Here is a 14,230-nt window from a genome sequence, read left to right as displayed (position 1 = left end):
CAGGGGGGCACAGAAGAAGGATGGCAGGAAGGGCGTGGGAGATATGCATTCAGCGTGTGCCGGTTACTGGGCCATGTTGGGAGGGCCTGCAGGTCTGCAGGGGTTGCTACTAGAGCCTGGTATGGTAGTTGGGGCTAGCATGGTGAGGGATTAAGCACCTGGGCATCAGTGTCTGGGGGGCAGGTCTTGGGGAGTGCTGGGGGGACCTGCGAGGACTTGCGAGGGTGGCGGTCATGCGGCAGGGTGAGCGGGTGATGGGGGCAGGAGTGTTTTATTCCTGGCATGGCATTGGCAAATTGCTTCAATTTGTAAGCAAAACAAAATATCTTTTTTTCTCTTTTGTTAGGGGGTAGCAAGGGATACCTCAGGGGTCGCATTCAACCCCTAAATGATATCCCTGACACCAGGTTGTTTGCAACACGTCTCTTGAACACACCACTGCCAGAAAACAACAGCCTCAGATTACATTAGATTGCATTAGAACATACAGTAGCGCATGACATGTCTGAGGCCTCTAAGGGTGGCTGCGGTTATCAAATACAAATACAAACCAACTTTTATTGGCTTTAAGATAATGTCCATTGGCCCTGGTCAAGCTGCAGGAAACCGTGATTGTAAACTGTTTAATGCTACCCGGAGTGAAGAAGGCTAAAGAATGGTACTAGGGCTGCAGTTTACTCTGCCGAATCTTTAATTTTAGGTTTTGAACTGTCTCGCATCATTTATCAGTATTTCTGCAGTGTGTATATCCGTTTTTATGTCCATCTGTAATTTTTATGTTTGTATAATGTTTGTATGATGGCTTTTTATTGCTGAATAAAGTTGGTTTGACTGAGGGGTTACACTGACCCACCATGCCTTCTGTGTCCTGGTTCAAGGCCACGTTGAAGCGACACCAGAAAGCTGCAGGAGAAAGCACCCGTGCTGCAGTGTAGGGGAGATGCAGGATTGTGCTTACTCCTGGGGCTCAGGATACTGTTCTCCACCCTCTCTGCTCCCGGAAATCTAGCTCTCTAGACCACAAGTATCGCGATAGCGGGGTCCTGTTGCTCCGACAACTTCAAAACGAGTCTCAGGGCCAGATCACAGACACTGAATTAGTGCCAGGACACTTTGGCCCGGTGTAAGGAAGTTTGACCATGAAATGTGCGCCAACTGACCACTGCAAAGACGATGTTTAGAAGAAGTTGGCTATTGCAAATTTGAGTTCGTAATTTCCCAGCACTGCTGCATAACTGCCAGAACTGGAGCAATTTATGTATTCTGGCCGCAGTCTCCTCAAACCTGGAATTAATAAAGGTGAATTAGAATGGACAGGACCACAGGGCAGCCATGTATGGAACACAGTCTGGGGCACAAGGTGCAGGAAGGAAGGGGAGATTAGGGGGCCAAACATGTACAGGAAAAAGCAACAACAAATGCTCCAGGTACTGGAGATATAAGAGATTTCCCAAAGCCTAAAATGAGCGTGGTGCAGTTAATAAATAGAATCTATGTGATCTCTGCACCACCCATAATGTTGATTATTAAATTGCCGACTCCCATTATGGCGTGGCCCAGTGATCACATAGATCACTGTGCCCTGCATCCCCATACCTGCCCCCCCCATCCACTTACCTTTTCGGCGGCACACAGTGAAGTGCCCTGCCGTCTCTCCCCCCGCCCCCCCCCCCCCCCCCCGCGGCGTCAGTTCCTCCCTGCGTGGGTCGATACTGACGCCTCAGGGTCCTTTTTTTAAAAAATGTTTAACTTCTTATCCACCCGCTTACCATTACGGTAAGTGGAGGACACCCCCGCAACCCCCACTCTCGTTATTGAGCCCAAGAGGAGCGGGAGACACCCCTGCATCCCTGCTCTGCTGGTGCTCAGAAATGGGAGTAGAGATTTTGTGCACCCGTAAAGGCGCGGTAACTGCGGGAGCGAAGTTGTGGAATCGACATTTTTGTACGATTTCAATAAAAACAGTTGGAATGTAGTTTATCTCCTGTTTTTACCACCCATGCCACACACTTTTGGGTTGAAATACCTCCTTCAATACCCGGCCTATTCAGGAATGGAGATGAACAGCGCATAGAAGCGCCATTCTAAGACCCTTCCGTACAGTGTTTTTCCTTGGGGGAACAGCTGTTAACCCCACCGCTGCATGGCGTAATACCGCCCACAAGATGGCAAGCGCTGCTCTCTCGCATCCATTTCCTTCCACACAACTGGAATGGAAATGTATTTTTACATGTTTTTTAAAAAAACAGTGAAATATTGCAAATAGTATCAAACAAATTCTGTATTTTCAACGTGACTCTACCGCTCTAGTGGTATTAAAGTCATAATGAGTGCAGACTCCTTAGAATACCGCATGTGGTGGCGCTTTACGAACTCCAGTGACATCTGTCAAAGAAAAGAACTTATTCTTGTTGCTTGATTTTTCTCTCCCGCTACCATCCTTTCGTCTTACACTCCTTCACCTGACCGCCATGGCACTAGGCATTCCCTTTCACATTCCAGGAACTTGCTGTTAAACAAATCCTGTTTATTTATTTACTGCAACATATGATTGTTTAATCCTTTTATTCAGAAAATCTGTCCAGGTCTGCTTCTGTGTCTGTATGCCTATTTCCAAGACAGACAGCCTTTCGCTCAGCCACCGCTACCAAAGGGAGTCACGTTATTTAGTTACTTAAGGAAGGAGGCCCTGCTCCCTAGTTGAGATGCATCCAAAGTTTCTTTTGAGTACTAGAATCAGTGTTGTGGCCCTTTAAATCCTTGTCAGTTTATATTATAATAGGGGCCACAAGAGTTCATTGTATGTAGCAATGTTTGGCTTCCTCTTTGTACCTAGTATAATGGTCAGTAATGCTGAATCATTGGCTTGGCTAGGCTCCCAGTAGGGGCGTGCTGGGACTTTGTAGAAACACGTGGGACAGATGCAAAGAAGAAAGAAAGTGTGCAAGAAGAATGCAGCTCTAGCATAGACGGGGGACCCCGGGACCCTTACAGGAGAGACTCCGTTCTGAATAGGCTTGGCTAGGGCATGGCTAGGGCATGGCTAGGACATGGCTAGGCTCTGTTGCTCCCTCGGGAAACACCAACAAATGTTGGCCTTTAAAGTGACTTGTGGCGCATAATACTCCTTGGGCGTGGGCTGCGAAAATATGTACACTGCCCATAGGTAGTTGGGTTGGTCTCAGTACGGTTTAATTTACAGTGCCTTAAAAGTGATATAACGCATCCCTTGATTTCTTAGGGGGAAAACACCCAACGCTGGCCCTCAGCACTCTTGGGTATGGGTAGAAGTGGACGCTGGGGGTCCTATGCGTGTCCGGGGAGTGGCCTGGGGTGGCACGTTCTACCTACCCCTGGAAGAGTGCTATATATGAAAGTTGCCTTCTGTGTGGATGGGGGATGGGACATATGGTGCAGGTGGGGCCGGCCTTAGGTTTGGCAGCAACCGGGGTGAGTCAACAAAATGTGACCCCCCCCCATCACCTCTCCTGGCGCCGCCCCCTCCCGGGTCCCTGCAGGGAGAGGGGTGGGCGCCACATTTGTATTTACTCTGCTAAATAGAGGGCCACACACTCTATGTAATTAAGTGCTTGACTCCTCCCCCCCACCCCCTATGCAGGAGCTGGGCCTTATTAACTTCACTAGCGTGTAGCTGTCTAACCATCATGGGGCGGCAATCAGAGGCTGCCCCATGCTGGTTTAGCATCGGCGCACTATTGTAATAAAATGCACCCGCTCTCCTGCTGGCACAGCTAGCGCCAGCAGGAGAGCGGGTGCATTTCATTACAATAGGGTACCTGCCGATCCTTCGCCCACCACGCAAGTTCGGTGGAGCCCTTGAAAGACTACCGCGAGCTGGCATGGCAGACGGGCTAATGCGGCACCCTGGGCGGTCGCCTGAGTGGCCCAGGCCTAAATCCGGCCCTGGGTGTAAGAGGGCAGTAAGGAGAGAGTGTTTACTGGCCGTCTCGATGCCATTGGAGCCGGCAGATTTCAGTTCCGTTCCTAGCTTTGGCACTTGACCAACATGAGTTGCTTTTAGGGAAATCATTTGATTTTCCTGTGCCTCGAATTGAACGTATGTCACATGTATAAGCACCAACTGCGCAGCTGAACACACAGCACTGCCCCAAATACCTGCCCCTGCCCAACTGAACCGCCATATCCTGTTTTTTGTTTGCTGGTCTCATCCAGATCCCACCCACTGTTAATGTTTGAATTTCCCTGTTTTCCAGGTGCTGCTTTTACAGTAAATGAAATTTGGAATTCCTGACACTGCTCCTTTTAACAAGATCTGTGCTAGCTCATAGACACAATAACAACGATCATTGGGAATGCCAGCAGCCCTAGTGGTATTAACTACCCATCGTTGGTAGCAGATGCAAAATGGTGTGAGTAACTGGGCATCTAATAGCAGTGCCCGGCAAAAGCTTAAAACCTATGCACAATCCAACAATGTTGGCTTTGCCATGGCTTGCTTTAAATAGGACTTCAATGGCCTTGCCAATGCTTGTTTTTAACATGACTTCATTGAAGGACACCAGAGTGCTTATAAATCGAGTGGCTGAAGGAATGCCTGGTAAGACATTTGTATTACACCAGTAGCGTGTTTACAGCTCCAATCAAGTCATTAACTCTCAGAAGACTCCTTTGAACGAACACTGGCAAGTACTTTGCATGCAAAGCCTGATGGTAAGACTTGATTAAAGTGAGTTCAAAGAGTTCCCAGTAGGACAGGAGGTGTGTGGGTTGGGCAGAGGCAGGAATGGGTGGGAATGGCTGTAGGGATTAGAATAGCCATGGGCATGCAATGGGTGGGCACATAACCAAACAACACCTACAGACAGTGTCCCTCCCCCAATGCCATTCCTCCCTATCTGTACTCCAATATCCAGTTCTCCTATCTGTACTCCAATGGAATAGTTTTGGCTTATAGGTGCGCTAGCGACACCTAATAGCCCACACTAAAAATGAGGGATTCTTTTGGTGATCCATTACCCACAGAGGGCCTGTTATGGCTGAAGTTGCCGGCAGCTTCGTTGCTGAGTTATGAGCTAGTTCCGTGCATGCTGTTCTCTGGGAGTGTTACATAGAATGGGGTAAATGTACAGATGAAGTGCAAGACCAGAATACAAGGGGAAAAGTACACATCCCATGCAGCCCGCACCCCTACTACACGAAAGTCCCTGGAATCACCTTTGGATTGTCAGTGAAGGAGGTGGGACTGGTTGCAGCACAAGGCACTCGCAGATAGTCCCACAGTGCATATGTGAATTTAAGAAGTGCACCTGGAGAGAAACATGCATATGGGCCTCCTGCTACATGGATGGGGGTTTACAACAGCCCTGATACTGGAAATAGATGTGCAAGCTTAAAATGGGCTGTCAGTGTCAATGCTGCTTTTATAGTTCCACTCTTTCAAAAGTTCAAATATATAATAAAAATATAGAAATGCTCATGCCTCACATGAACACTTGTTTTTGAGGCAGTCAGAGACCTCTAAAAGGGCCATCGAAAGGCCACCTACTGGAATGTCCATTGCCCATAGCCTGACCTCCAACAGGGTAGGCCAAACTCATAGAAAAGCTGCAGCATTCAACCACATCCCAGAGCACATCCCTTTCAGAATTAGAGATGTACTGTGGAACAGGCCAACAATTCATGCTGCATAAACCAAAGAGTGCCATTTTAAGGGGTGTTGGAACTGCATGTGCAAAGGAATTATCACATGCAATTCATAATTTGTCTCCGTTTACGCAACACAAAATGCATGTCTCTTTTATCAACTTTGTCGAGAGGCAAATTAATGTGTCATTCATTTTGTCGGCCCCTCCCCTGCTGGATATCATGGAAACGAAAGTAGTGCATAATTAAAAGTCTTGGCTTGTGGCATAGAGAATCAGAAATGGAATTCTAATTGGGAAAAGCAGCACCTTGATGCCGCTCCCCATGCCCACTATTGTTGCTCATGTGCCAAGGACCTGCCAAATTTCCAAGGTTGGTGAAGCTAATGCCAACCAATCATGGCTCTCAAATGCTGGCACCTTGAAACTGTTGCAGTAGCCAACAGCTCATTGTTTGGATGATGTATTTTACCTTGAATGTATTTAGAGGTGGTCCAAGTCGTGGCCAGTAGATAAAATAGCAGCCAATGATGGAACTAACCCAAATATAATACATGTATAGATGATTCTCCTAACCAATCCACAGCCTTGTAGGTTTTTGTAATCAAGAGTGTGATGTGATTTGTGACATATTTTGTACTTTTAAACTGTTGTCAAGCATGAGAAGAACAGAGAGCGTAAAACATTTAGGATTTACTGATGTCCCTGTTGTATTCGGATTGTTACAAAAGCATTGTTTTTAAATACAATATGAAAAATATGGTTACAATATCACGGTAACGTGATATACATTTCATACAAGAATGGATCACCATATGTATCGGCAGAAAAAAATATGCTATAACTGCAACATGCGAAAAGCAAAATACATAGTCCGAAATGGATGCTTATTCTACTCTAAATGCTTTTTGTCGGACGTTGTCTGCATTGTGAATTTGAGGTGTTTAAGAAAAGACTAAATCAGGGATTCAACCCATGAAGTGTGCTCGAAATAAACCTTTAATGATTCTAGCAATTATTGTTTAGAATTCCAGAAAGACAAATTATTTGTTATTCCTATTCTTGCTTATTTAAGGTCAATATTCAAAGTGTTGCACCTGTGGAACCCCCGTTTTTTTTTTAAGAAGCCTGAACAAGAAAGACAGCCCCTCTAGAAACAAAGAGGCAAATTTATTTATTTATTTTAATTTTTTGCATTTATAAAGCGCACAGCGGCCTTTTATAAAGTGCACAGCGGCCCTCGGGCATTGTGGTGCTGTTACAGTATACTTGCTTAGGCGTACAGCAGTTAACGTAGAGCGTTAGAGTGGTGTGGTAATCATACAATGCGTGATACAGTGCTGAGATAGTTGAGTAATGGAATAGGGCATCACAATAGCATGGTTACAGGTACATTTCAGGCAGTTACAGGTGGAACATACTGAAAAGGTAGGTGGGTTAGCGGAAGAGTTGCGTTTTTAGTGCCTTACGGAACACTGTGAGGGATGTTTCTTTCCTGAGAGCGGGTGGTAGCACATTCCAATTCTTTGGGGCTAGGACGGCAAAGCCGGAGCCTCCTGCTCTGGATCTTCTAAAGGTTGGCACTGCGAGTTGGTTGCATTGCTGGGCTCGCTTAGGTCTGTTTGAGGTGACACAGTGAATATCTTTTGCTAAATATGGAGGTGTTGTGTGTGAAAGACAAGAATGTGTGATGGGGAGGTTTTTAAAGACAATGTGCTCTTTAACGAGCAGCCAGTGGGCATCCCGTCTAGCTTGAGAGATGTGCTCCCTCTTGGGGATGCTGAGGGCTGTTCTGAGAGCGTTGTTTTGCGTGGTTTGAAGTTTTTTCAAGTTTTTCTCTGATGTGCCAAGGAACAGGACGTTGCAGTAGTCGAGCCTTGCTCCCATGGTAGATCTGGGTATGGATAGGAAGTTTTTGGATGAGAAGTATGGTTTGACAGCGTTTCTGATCTTACTAGTTAGAGCGGCCGATGAGACGATGGCGCTAACTTGCCTTGACATATAGAGGGTGGAGTCTATGTATAGTCCTAGAGTTTTGGCTGCCGCCGAGGTAGTGATAGTCGTGTTGTTAATGTTAAATGAAGTGTATTTGCTGTCAAGTTTGTTGAGGACCTGTTTGGGACCTACCATAAGTATTTCGGTTTTGCCTCCATTGAGACATAGGCTGTTGGCCGCCATCCAGGCCTGGATGAGGGCATAAGTCTTGTTGAGTGTGGCTGCGTCTTGTTCGCATGAGCCAGTGAGGAGCGGTAGAACTTGTGTATCATCGGCATAGTTAGTATAGGCTATGCTGTGATCGTCGAGGTCATTGAAAAGTGGGAGAGTAAAAATGTTGTGGAGGGTGAGTGAGGTGCAGGATCCCTGAGGCACAACACAGTGAAAGGGCGTGGGGGTTACGCATGCATGGTCAGAGAATACTCTCATGAGTCTTCCTTCAAGGAAGGATGTGATCCAGGACGTGACTTGCTGTGAGAAATGGGCCACATCCTTGAGATGTCTGCAGAGGGTTCTGTGGTCTACAAGATCGAAGGCTGAAGACACATCCAGGAGCAGCGCTGGATTGACTTTATCCATGGTTTGCTCTATCTGAATATTTAAATCGAGTAGGGCAGTCTCGGTACCGTGGCGTGGTCGGAAACCCCATTGTTTCTTACCCAGGATGTGGTTGTCTTCCAGGAACTGTTGGATCTGGAGATATGCCGCCTTGTCAAGTATCTTTAGCAGAAAAGGGACGGTGGTTATGGGTCTGTAGTTGTTTGGTATGTCAGGGTCAAGGGATGTTTTTTTTGGCAGCGGTCGAACTCATGATTCTTTGAGGGAAGGTGGGACAATGCCTGAGGAGAGTGAGGCATTGATAAAAGCTGTGAGAAACGGGGCTAGTGGTTCTGCACAGTCTTTAATGAGTGCCGCAGGGTAGATATCCCCCTTGCAGGAGGACGGTTTAATGCATTTCATAATGGCTAGCACTTCGGTTTTGGAAACTTCTTTGAAGGAGAAGAATTTTGCGTCTTTATGGTCTGGGTGAGGGGCTGATGAGGGTGGTGTGTTGGGTTTGGGCAGGGCATTGAGGTGGGTTTTTATTTTTTTCTGGAGGGTGTTTATTTTTTGTAGCATGGTAGTTTGTATGTTATTGCACCATGTGGCGTCTTTCAGGGTCTCTAGAGTGTTGGTTGGTGTGGAAGCAAGTTCCTTGTATATTGCGAAAGGTTCGTTAGACTCAGATTCCATGTTCACGATTCTAGAGTTGTAGGATGAGGATTTGGCTTGGGCGATTTGTAGGCTTCTACCGTGGGGTGTGACAGGCAGGATTTCCAAGTAGTAAGTACTGATCGCTTCAGGGATCTTAGGTCAGAAAACTCTTGCGTAAACCAGGTGTTAGAGTGTTTCTTGTTTTGGCTTTTTTCTTAGTTAGTGGTGCGATGGCGTTTATGGCTGTTTTGATGGTAGCGTTGTAGGTGTCTACCTATGCTATAGGGTCAGTGGAGAAGGGGGAGCCTCAGGGCTGAGGAGGCCTCTAGGAGGGGGCGGAACCTTTTCTTAGTGAGGAGCCTAAATGATCTGGCCAGAGCTGTGGGTGCAGGTTTGATAGGTTTGGGATGGCTTTGGTGGGGATGTGGAAGTGAATGAGGTGGTGGTTGGTCCATGGGGCTGTTAGAACTGATATCAACGGCGCAGTTGGGGTCTGCTATCCAGCCCAGTATGCAATCTTTGTTATGGGTGGGGTCAGTCACTCTTTGGATCAAACCCAATGTCGCGGAGTGCTTTATCGAGAGCTTTGCTTTGGGTCTTTGAGGCCGAGGTTGATGTTGCCAAGTAGGATTGCTTTGGTGTTGTTTTTAAGGTTGTCCCTTAGCTGGTGGAGGAGATTGGCTTGAAAGTATAGTATGGGGCACAGGGGCCGGTAGATGGCGGGAATGGTGATGGTATCGTTGGGAGATAAGGCAAGTTTGACGGAAAGTGTATCAGTGTCCTCATCAAATCAAGAGCTGATTTGTCTGATGGTGAGGGAGTCTTTGGAGATGATCGCCACATCACCTCCTTTATTGGTGGTTCTGTCTTTAAGGAACATATTATATCCAGGTGGGAGCGCCAGATTGATGGAGGGGCCTGTGGCTTCATGCAGCCATGTTTCGATGAGGGTGAGGATGTCCAGGTCTAGGTTGGTGAGTAGGTTGTGAATCTCGGGTGCATGTGCTGGGAGAGAGTGGGCGTTGAGCAGGGCACAATTGAGTTGTGTGGGTGGAGTAGAAGGTGTAGGTGCCTTCTTGATCAGTCCTTGATCAGTGGTGTTGACCTTTTGTGAGGGTGGCGTCTCAGGCATTGGTATGGTGGGTGAGTGTGTGTCATATTCAGGTTTGTGCACGGTTTGTCTGTGGCTTGATCGGGCCCCTAGGAGTTGGTTGCTCTGGCTGATGGTCCTAGGGTGAGAGCTGGGCATGGTGGGGGTCTCTGCGCATATGTGAGTTTCAACTGGTAAGCTGTTAGGTGGGGTGGTGTGTTTGTAGTCGGGATGGGTAAGTCTAAAGCTGTGTGGGGCAGGGGGGCACAGAAGAAGGATGGCAGGAAGGGCGTGGGAGATATGCATTCAGCGTGTGCCGGTTACTGGGCCACGTTGGGAGGGCCTGCAGGTCTGCAGGGGTTGCTACTAGAGCCTGGTATGGTAGTTGGGGCTAGCATGGTGAGGGATTAAGCACCTGGGCATCAGTGTCTGGGGGGCAGGTCTTGGGGAGTGCTGGGGGGACCTGCGAGGACTTGCGAGGGTGGCGGTCATGCGGCAGGGTGAGCGGGTGATGGGGGCAGGAGTGTTTTATTCCTGGCATGGCATTGGCAAATTGCTTCAATTTGTAAGCAAAACAAAATAACTTTTTTTCTCTTTTGTTAGGGGGTAGCAAGGGATACCTCAGGGGTCGCATTCAACCCCTAAATGATATCCCTGACACCAGGTTGTTTGCAACACGTCTCTTGAACACACCACTGCCAGAAAACAACAGCCTCAGATTACATTAGAACATACAGTAGCGCATGACATGTCTGAGGCCTCTAAGGGTGGCTGCGGTTATCAAATACAAATACAAACCAACTTTTATTGGCTGTAAGATAATGTCCACTGGCCCTGGTCAAGCTCCAGGAAACCGTGATTGTAAACTGTTTAATGCTACCCGGAGTGAAGAAGGCTAAAGAATGGTACTAGGGCTGCCAGTTTACTCTGCCGAATCTTTCATTTTAGGTTTTGAACTGTCTCGCATCATTTATCAGTATTTCTGCAGTGTGTATATCCGTTTTTATGTCCATCTGTAATTTTTATGTTTGTATAATGTTTGTATGATGGCTTTTTATTGCTGAATAAAGTTGGTTTGACTGAGGGGTTACACTGACCCACCAGGCCTTCTGTGTCCTGGTTCAAGGCCACGTTGAAGCGACACCAGAAAGCTGCAGGAGAAAGCACCCGTGCTGCAGTGTAGGGGAGATGCAGGATTGTGCTTACTCCTGGGGCTCAGGATACTGTTCTCTACCCTCTCTGCTCCCGGAAATCTAGCTCTCTAGACCACAAGTATCGCGATAGCGGGGTCCTGTTGCTCCGACAACTTCAAAACGAGTCTCAGGGCCAGATCACAGTCACTGAATTAGTGCCAGGACACTTTGGACCGGTGTAAGGAAGTTTGACCATGAAATGTGCGCCAACTGACCACCACAAAGACGATGTTTAGAAGAAGTTGGCTATTGCAAATTTGAGTTCGTAATTTCCCAGCACTGCTGCATAACTGCCAGAACTGGAGCAATTTATGTATTCTGGCCGCAGTCTCCTCAAACCTGGAATTAATAAAGGTGAATTAGAATGGACAGGACCACAGGGCAGCCATGCATGGAACACAGTCTGGGGCACAAGGTGCAGGAAGGAAGGGGAGATTAGGGGGCAAACATGTACAGGAAAAAGCAACAACAAATGCTCCAGGTACTGGAGATATAAGAGATTTCCCAAAGCCTAAAATGAGCGTGGTGCAGTTAATAAATAGAATCTATGTGATCTCTGCACCACCCATAATGTTGATTATTAAATTGCCAACTCCCATTATGGCGTGGCCCAGTGATCACATAGATCACTGTGCCCCGCATCCCCATAGCTGCCCCCCCCCATCCACTTACCTTTTCGGAGGCACACAGTGAAGTGCCCTGCCGTCTCCACCCCCACGCGGCGTCAGTTCCTCCCTGCGTGGGTCGATACTGACCCCTCAGGGCATTTTTTTTAAAAAAATGTTTAACTTCTTATCCACCCGCTTACCATTACGGTAAGTGGAGGACACCCCCGCAACCCCCACTCTCGTTATTGAGCCCAAGCGGAGCGGGAGACACCCCTGCATCCCTGCTCTGCTGGTGCTCAGAAATGGGAGTAGAGATTTTGTGCACCCGTAAAGGCGCGGTAACTGCGGGAGCGAAGTTGTGGAATCGACATTTTTGTACGATTTCAATAAAAACAGTTGGAATGTAGTTTATCTCCTGTTTTTACCACCCATGCCACATAATTTTGGGTTGAAATACCTCCTTCAATACCCGGCCTATTCAGGAATGGAGATGAACAGCGCATAGAAGCGTCATTCTAAGACCCTTCCGTACAGTGTTTTTCCTTGGGGGAACAGCTGTTAACCCCACCGCTGCATGGAGTAATACCGCCCACAAGATGGCAAGCGCTGCTCTCTCGCATCCATTTCCTTCCACACAACTGGAATGGAAATGTATTTTTACATGTTTTTAAAAAAAACAGTGAAATATTGCAAAAAGTATCAAACAAATTCTGTATTTTCAACGTGACTCTACCGCTCTAGTGGTATTAAAGTCATAATGAGTGCAGACTCCTTAGAATACCGCATGTGGTGGCGCTTTACGAACTCCAGTGACATCTGTCAAAGAAAAGAACTTATTCTTGTTGCTTGATTTTTCTCTCCCGCTACCATCCTTTCGTCTTACACTCCTTCACCTGACCGCCATGGCACTAGGCATTCCCTTTCACATTCCAGGAACTTGCTGTTAAACAAATCCTGTTTATTTATTTACTGCAACATATGATTGTTTAATCCTTTTATTCAGAAAATCTGTCCAGGTCTGCTTCTGTGTCTGTATGCCTATTTCCAAGACAGACAGCCTTTCGCTCAGCCACCGCTACCAAAGGGAGTCACGTTATTTAGTTACTTAAGGAAGGAGGCCCTGCTCCCTAGTTGAGATGCATCCAAAGTTTCTTTTGAGTACTAGAATCAGTGTTGTGGCCCTTTAAATCCTTGTCAGTTTATATTATAATAGGGGCCACAAGAGTTCATTGTATGTAGCAATGTTTGGCTTCCTCTTTGTACCTAGTATAATGGTCAGTAATGCTGAATCATTGGCTTGGCTAGGCTCCCAGTAGGGGCGTGCTGGGACTTTGTAGAAACACGTGGGACAGATGCAAAGAAGAAAGAAAGTGTGCAAGAAGAATGCAGCTCTAGCATAGACGGGGGACCCCGGGACCCTTACAGGAGAGACTCCGTTCTGAATAGGCTTGGCTAGGGCATGGCTAGGGCATGGCTAGGACATGGCTAGGCTCTGTTGCTCCCTCGGGAAACACCAACAAATGTTGGCCTTTAAAGTGACTTGTGGCGCATAATACTCCTTGGGCGTGGGCTGCGAAAATATGTACACTGCCCATAGGTAGTTGGGTTGGTCTCAGTACGGTTTAATTTACAGTGCCTTAAAAGTGATATAACGCATCCCTTGATTTCTTAGGGGGAAAACACCCAACGCTGGCCCTCAGCACTCTTGGGTATGGGTAGAAGTGGACGCTGGGGGTCCTATGCGTGTCCGGGGAGTGGCCTGGGGTGGCACGTTCTACCTACCCCTGGAAGAGTGCTATATATGAAAGTTGCCTTCTGTGTGGATGGGGGATGGGACATATGGTGCAGGTGGGGCCGGCCTTAGGTTTGGCAGCAACCGGGGTGAGTCAACAAAATGTGACCCCCCCCCATCACCTCTCCTGGCGCCGCCCCCTCCCGGGTCCCTGCAGGGAGAGGGGTGGGCGCCACATTTGTATTTACTCTGCTAAATAGAGGGCCACACACTCTATGTAATTAAGTGCTTGACTCCTCCCCCCCACCCCCTATGCAGGAGCTGGGCCTTATTAACTTCACTAGCGTGTAGCTGTCTAACCATCATGGGGCGGCAATCAGAGGCTGCCCCATGCTGGTTTAGCATCGGCGCACTATTGTAATAAAATGCACCCGCTCTCCTGCTGGCACAGCTAGCGCCAGCAGGAGAGCGGGTGCATTTCATTACAATAGGGTACCTGCCGATCCTTCGCCCACCACGCAAGTTCGGTGGAGCCCTTGAAAGACTACCGCGAGCTGGCATGGCAGACGGGCTAATGCGGCACCCTGGGCGGTCGCCTGAGTGGCCCAGGCCTAAATCCGGCCCTGGGTGTAAGAGGGCAGTAAGGAGAGAGTGTTTACTGGCCGTCTCGATGCCATTGGAGCCGGCAGATTTCAGTTCCGTTCCTAGCTTTGGCACTTGACCAACATGAGTTGCTTTTAGGGAAATCATTTGATTTTCCTGTGCCTCGAATTGAACGTATGTCACATGTATAA

Source organism: Ambystoma mexicanum, chromosome 12, assembly GCF_040938575.1.
Source record: "Ambystoma mexicanum isolate Mex_15411 chromosome 12, UKY_AmexF1_1, whole genome shotgun sequence".
In the NCBI taxonomy this organism is placed as follows: domain Eukaryota; kingdom Metazoa; phylum Chordata; class Amphibia; order Caudata; family Ambystomatidae; genus Ambystoma; species Ambystoma mexicanum.
This window is presented reverse-complemented; position numbering follows the sequence as displayed.